The 7,245-nt window shown below is 34.9% G+C and overlaps 1 non-coding gene across 1 annotated transcript; it reads right to left on the bottom strand.

Moving 5' to 3' along the window:
- Positions 1–2,302: 2,302 nt before the first annotated feature.
- LOC118349500 lies at positions 2,303–2,410 on the bottom strand. The gene has a single exon (XR_004802457.1). It is a non-coding gene; the product is annotated as a small nucleolar RNA R71 (small nucleolar RNA).
- Positions 2,411–7,245: the final 4,835 nt, after the last annotated feature.

Below are 7,245 nucleotides of genomic sequence, written 5' to 3'. Positions count from 1 at the left end.
AGTTCAAAACAAATTTTTGTTTCTAACTTGATTTGATCAGCCTCTTGATCCAAGACTTAAAAAGATGTGATCTTCAAACAAAGATATCACATGGTTTAAAAAGGTATTCTAAAACAGATCTAAGCTTTGAACTCAAGATCACATGGTTAAAAGTCAACAAAAACATGAATTTAGCCAAGAACATCATCACTTTTGCCTAACCAAATATCTCTTTCCATAAAATTTTATATCTTTGAACTAACATCAAATATCTTCAAAACAATATTCTAACATGTATTTAAGAGGTTTAGGATACTCAAATAAAAATATCAAAACCATTGGAATAAGATTAAGCTATAAAATATTTAAACTTTCTCAAAACATAAACTATTTTTCCTATTCCAGTTTCTAAGTTTCTAGATCTAAGAAAATATTTCACCAAAACTTTTAATCATGCAACAAATCCTCAACCAATAATCATATACACATGTTAACATTACTCCATAAAAAGTTTGGACCAAGATCTATTCATTAGCTTGATCACAAACTCCAAAATATAACACACTCTCCAGTTTATTGCCCAAAATGTCATTTTTTCTGGTTTAAACTATTTTTGACTGAACAAATGATCTCCAAATGGAACAAATAAGGTATCCACGTAAACTAAACCAAAAAATAAACAATTTTCATGAAGGAAACTTTGTGAGAAAACACATAAAAAAGAGTTCAGAAAAGCTGCCCAAGAGTGTCTTTTGTATTTTATCAAAGAAAAGTATAATGGAGAGATGCTTTTTGTGGGAAGTGGGCTTGAGTGCTTCTTACACAAGTTATAGAAGATGATAATTCTAAAATGGAGCTTGAGTGTTTGTCTTTTCTTCCAATACAATGTACAAAAATTAGCCCAAGATATTTTCTCTCGGTTAAGTGTAAAATTGAAAGAGTGAGGTGGCCCTTCAGCCTTTTACTTCAAAAACCTTCTAAGCCCTTTTAAACAAATCTGATCATCCATGTGGGGGGTGAAATTGCTTAGTCAAAAATCAATGCTAAGGTGACCAAATTCGTGGGCCTTAATGGGCCTAAATCGAATGGGCCTAAATTTTGGGGTTTTAAGAGGGTTTAAGATGCTATCAAACCCAAATCCAATATGTCTTGGCCCAATCAATTTCTCAAGGTTAACAAGGTTAGATAATGATGTTCTAACACCAATTTGAAGGATTAATAGCATGTGGAAGTAATTTAATCAAGCAATTAAACACAATGCTAGAATTTGATTCATATAGGTTTTGGAGCTCAACTTTATGGTTTGGATAAAACCGTTTAGAATTTTGATTTCAACCATACTTTTGGGTTCTTAGTTGGATTCTAACCATATAAGATTTCACTAGAGTGGAAATCCTCTTTGATTTGACACAATTTGATTGGTCGGATAGAATAGGGTTTTTCCTTAGGTGACATGATCTCAAACTTTGATTCCTTCAAATCCATTAAACGTTCCTCATGGTGCCAAGTGTCTAATACCATTCACTATGTGTGGCTAAGATCTTGCCAAGTATCCAAATAAAACTTCTCTAATCTAATTTAGACATTCCAAACTGTGATTTTGAAAATACTATACCTGGTGCACTTACCGAGGTTACTATTCACTTTAGAAATTGAATAATAAACTTAGCACTAAAAAATCATAAATATTCATATTAACTTACAGTGAAAATTGTTTACCGAAATTCAATCCCGAAGTACCCGTAAAAATAATTTCACAGTTTCGAACATATGTTTTGTCCGAAAATATGAAAATAGACTTATTGCGCCATAAAATCTTAAATAATCAACTAATTCTAATGGCACAGACCATAATGTATTATGACACTTATAACTACCTCAAATAATTAGAATCTCACTTCTGGCACCATAATGAGTGATAACACTGACTATATTGACAGACTAAAGCCAATTGGATTGGTCGATTTGTGAAAACTTATGGGATTTCTACGAGATTCCTAAAGCCAATAAGAATTCCACCATTGAATTTCTAGCGGGCTATTATAATACAAGCCAATAACTTCGAGATCAAGCTAGCCATCATTCAAATGATTCAACAAACCGTCCAGTTTGGGGGCTGTCACAAGAGGATCCTAATGTCCATATTGTAAATTTCCTAGAAATTTGTGATACAGCTAATGCGATTTGATTGAGACTTTTTCCTTTCTCACTTGGGGAAAAAGTAAAAGCTTGGTTGAACTCTTTGTCTCTTGGCATCATCACCACCTGGGAGGAGTTGGTACAAAAATTCTTAGAAAAATATTTTTCTTTGACCAAGACAGCGAAGTTAAGGAATGATATTACTACCTTCACCCAAATTGAGGGTGAATAATTATATGAGGCATGGGAGAGATACAATGATTTATTGCGCAAAGTGTCCACATCACGACCTCCCAGCCTGACTTCAAGTACATACATTTTACAATGGTTTGGGACCCACAAATCGATCTATGGTTGATGCGGCCATGAGAGGAGCATTAATGAGTAAGACCCATGAAGCCGCATATGAAGTTCTGGAAGAATTGGCATCCAACAACTATCAATGGTTTGTGGAGAAAGCAATGCCAAGAAAGGCGGCTGGAGTTTTTGAACTTGATTCTATTACCACATTGGTGGCGCAGATGGCAAATCTATCACAACAACTAGGTGAGATGAATGTTAATGCTATTCAAACTAATGTTGTTTGCGATCATTGCACAGGAAATCATTTAGATCACCAAGTGGCTTTTGTCCAACCGTGTTATAAACAAGCCCATTACGTGTCCAATTTCTAACGTCAAAACAATTCTTATTCAAACACGTTCAACCCTGGATGGAGAAATCACCCTAACTTTTCATGGAGCAATAATCAAGCATCGGCTAGACCACCTCAACAATTTCCACAGCAAGAGAGGAAACCGACACTTGAGGATATGTTTATGCAGTGCATGCAAAAGAATGATATGGTGATCCAAAACAACTCGGCTTCAATCTGCAATCTTGAGGAGCAAATCGGTCAGCTCTCAAACATGCTTACTGAGAGGACAACTAGGGACTTTACCTAGCAACACTGTGACCAATCCAAAGGAACATGTTAAAGCCATAACATTGAGAAGTGGGTGGACATATGACCAATCGCAATGTGACGCCCCCAAATTCCGCTTGGGATCGGACGAACATTTGAAGCGTTGAGACATGCAACACAAGGTTACCTACCCCCATTCATGACATATAAGATGCAATATTCCTAACATGCATCTAGCATTATGCAATATTTACAGCGGATATTTTTTTTTCTTTAGCAATACTATGCACCAAACTGAAATATCCCAAATACTTAAAAGATACTTCATACATAATGACATGCTAAACAACTAAGATCACAACAATAGTCCATATGGTTGTGATCAAAAGAGTGCTGGAGATTGAACTCCACAAATACAAGTAGTAATGGGGTAACTACTGTACTACCATCTACGTCGCACCATCGCTTAGTAAATCGTTTCCAGTTGGTCGATTCTCAATTCTCCTTCAGATCCTGTAATAAGATCAACCATTCGGGAGGAATGATAGTTGGGACTACCACAATGAGATTTGATTACAAATCTCAGTAAGTTAACAAAAAACCTTTACACAGGTTAATGATGCATGCATGACAGTAAAAGTATGGATGCATAATCAAATTTATATGTAAGCATAGCATAACTTGACATATAGCATAACATAAATGACATAACTTGAACTGAAACTGAAACTTAGCTTGACGTAACATGACATGTACATGAACTTAAAACATAACATGGACTTGAAACATAGCATGAACTTGAACTTGAAACATAACATGGACTTGAAACATAGCATGAACTCGAACTTAAGCATGACATAACATAAATGTGAACTTGGAACATAGCGTGAACGTGAACAAAACATAACATGAACTTGAAACATATTCTTGTCTCATGGGGTCACCATGATAAAATAGTCTTATCTCATGGGGTTTCCATGATTGCTTAATCTTATCTCATGGGATTACCATGATTGCGTGAACGTAAACTTGAACATAACATAACGTGAAACATGACTTGAACGTGAAATACATAAACTTGGAATCTTATTCAATGGACTTAATTAATAAAGTGACCATATGGGTGCTATACGGGTCCCCTTGAGCCGTGTGTCCTTGCCAATTACCGCATCACATTAGAGGTGTCTATACCAGCTATGAGTGCATTAATACGTACTCCACAAATATTGTGGCCCCACGTATTCAACGTGTCACAATTGCTGTGTCTCACGTAGTATATGCTCCACAGTTGTTTTGGCCCCATACTTCATGCTCCACAGTTGTTGTGGCTTCATGAATTGTTTTTTGTGCCACACTTGCTGTGGACACACGTAAAATAAAGTTTGGCTCCATCGGCGTTAGTGCCTGGCGCGCTCCGGTGACCAGCTAATTAGACTCCGTTCGCAACCTGTTGACTATACTTCGTCAACCCAGGGGATTTCACACATATTTAGACACTCCAGCGTGAACAAAGGAGTTCCACTAGGATATTACCCTATCCTAGTGCTTAGGGTCGTGATTGACATGAATGATTTAACTAGCATACATGACATTTTGTAACGTGACGTTATATGAACGTGACATGAATGTAAGATGACAGACATGACATACTTCATGACATAAATATAACAGACAATATTTCATAACATAGCATACACGTAACATGCAACATTTCGTAACATGGCATACATGTAACATGCAACATTTCGTAACATGGCATACCATATAATAGACAACATTTCTTAACATGGCGTAACATGTGACAGTGAATATTACGTGACATGAAATATATGTAACAGATGGCATACTTGACTTAACATGACATACTTGCAATGTATATCAATGTATAGCAATACGTGACAGAATATCTTGTGTAACAAATGAATAATTCATGACAGAATAAATTATGTGTAATAGATAAATATGTAATGACTTGGCATGGCACATATGATAACATGCATACATACAATTTAGTTTCCTTACTTATCACTCATACACATTAAACTGATAGTAAGTTAAAAGCTAACTTACCTCGATCTTTGCGCTTCGAGACAAAACTCAAGTGCGATAACGAGAAACTGAAAGTAGTGATTTCTAAAAGTTAGAACTTAATCACTAACAATTAGGAATATGAAAAAAATATCAACTTAGAGTAAAATGACCATTTTATCCTCTACATGTGGGAAAATGACCATTTTACCCCTAACTTAAGGATGTTGCATCCTAACTCCAAAAATCACCAAAATCTACATACCTTATGTAAATTTTTTCCTAAGCTCAAATATCAATTCAAAAAAATTTAAAACTAAACACAACCATTAAAACTCTATAGGGCCGAAACTTACAAAGGCTATTTCCTTTAATTTTTGTTGTAATTCTTTCAAATTTCAAAACTCATGATTAAACTAAAATTTTTCTTCTACTATACTCATAACATACTCCTAAGAATAATCATGTTTTGAATCATGAACAAAAGTCATCAAAATCACTAAAACCATACTTGAACTTTTTGGTTTTTCTTCTAAGTTCAAAACAGAATTTTGTTTCTAACTTGTTTTGATCAACCTCTTGATCCATGACTTATAAATAAGTGATCTTCAAACCAAAACATCACATGGTTCAAAAAGGTGTCCTAAAACATATCCAAGCATCAAACTCAAGATCACATGGTTAAACATCACCCAAAAGATAAATTTAGCCAAGAACATCATCACTTTGGCCTAACCGAATATCTCATTGCATAAAATTTCATATTTTCGAAACTAACATGAAATATCTTCAAAATAACATTCTAACATGTATATAAGAGGCTTAGGATCTTCCAATAAAAATATCAAAGCCATTGGAAAAAGATTAAATCATAAAAGATTTAAACTTTCTCAAAACAGAAACTGTTTTTCCTCTTCCAGTCTAAGTTTCTAGATCTAAGAAACTATTTCACCAAAACTTTTAATCATGCAAAAAATCCTCAACCCATAATCATATACACATGTTAATAGTACTCCATAAAAATTTCGGACCATGATATATTCATTAGCTTGGTCAAAAACTCCAAAATATAACACTTTCCAGTTTATCCCCTAGAATGACCTTTCTAGGGTCTAAACAACTTTTGACCAAATAAATGATCTCCAAATGGAACGAATAAAAGCTTTGCAAGAAAACACTTACAAAAGCTTCCAAACAGGCGTTCAAAAGAGGTAAGAAAAACTAGACTGGAGGGCCTCTTACACAAGTTATGGAAAGTGATAGGACTGAAAGGAAGCTTGAGTATTGCCCTTTTCTTCTCATAAAAATCAGTCCAAGATCTTTTCTTAAGGTGGAGTGTAAGAGTGAAAGAGTGAGGTGGCCCTTTAGCTTTGTACTTCAAGAAACTTCTAGGCCCTTCTTTGTAAATATCTGGCCAGCCAAGTAGGGTGCAAAACATATCCAAATAGCAATCCCATGGTGACCAAATTCGTGGGCCTTAATGGACCTAAACCGAATGGGCCTAAATTTTGGGATTTAAAGAGGGTTTGGGTTGCTTTCAAGCACAAATCCAATATCACTTGGCCCAATCAATTTTTCAAGGTTAAGAAGGTTGGATAATGATGTTCTAACAAAAAATTGAAGGATTAGTAGCATGTGAAAGTGATTTAATCAAGTGCTTAAACACAATGCAAGAAATCGGGTTAGAAAGGGTTTGAAGACCAACTTTAGGGTTTGGGAAAACCGTTTAGGGTTCCAATTTCAACCTTGCTTTTGGGGTTTCAATGGATTCCCACCATTTAGGGTTTCACTAGGATTGAAACCTTCTTTGGTCTGGCACAATTTGGTTGATCAGAAGAAACAAAGTTTTGCTTAAGTAGCATGATCTCACACCTTGATTCCTTCAAATCCAACAAACGTTCCTCATGGTGCCAAGTGTCTAATATTATTCACTAAGTGTGGCTAAGATATTGCCATGTGTCCAAATAAAACTTCTCTAATCTAATTTGGACATTCCACATTGTGATTTTGAAACACTGCAATTGATTTTGAAGCACTAAAAATTCCTAAATATTCATATTAACCTAATGTGAAAATCGTTTACCGAAATTTAATATTGAAGTGCCCCTAAAAATAATTTCATAGTTTCAAACAGCCGTTTCGTCCGAAAATATGAAAATAAATTTATTGCGCCATAAAATCCTAAATAATCAACT

Source organism: Juglans regia, chromosome 9 (genome assembly GCF_001411555.2).
Source record: "Juglans regia cultivar Chandler chromosome 9, Walnut 2.0, whole genome shotgun sequence".
NCBI lineage: Eukaryota > Viridiplantae > Streptophyta > Magnoliopsida > Fagales > Juglandaceae > Juglans > Juglans regia.
This window is presented reverse-complemented; position numbering and strand designations above follow the sequence as displayed.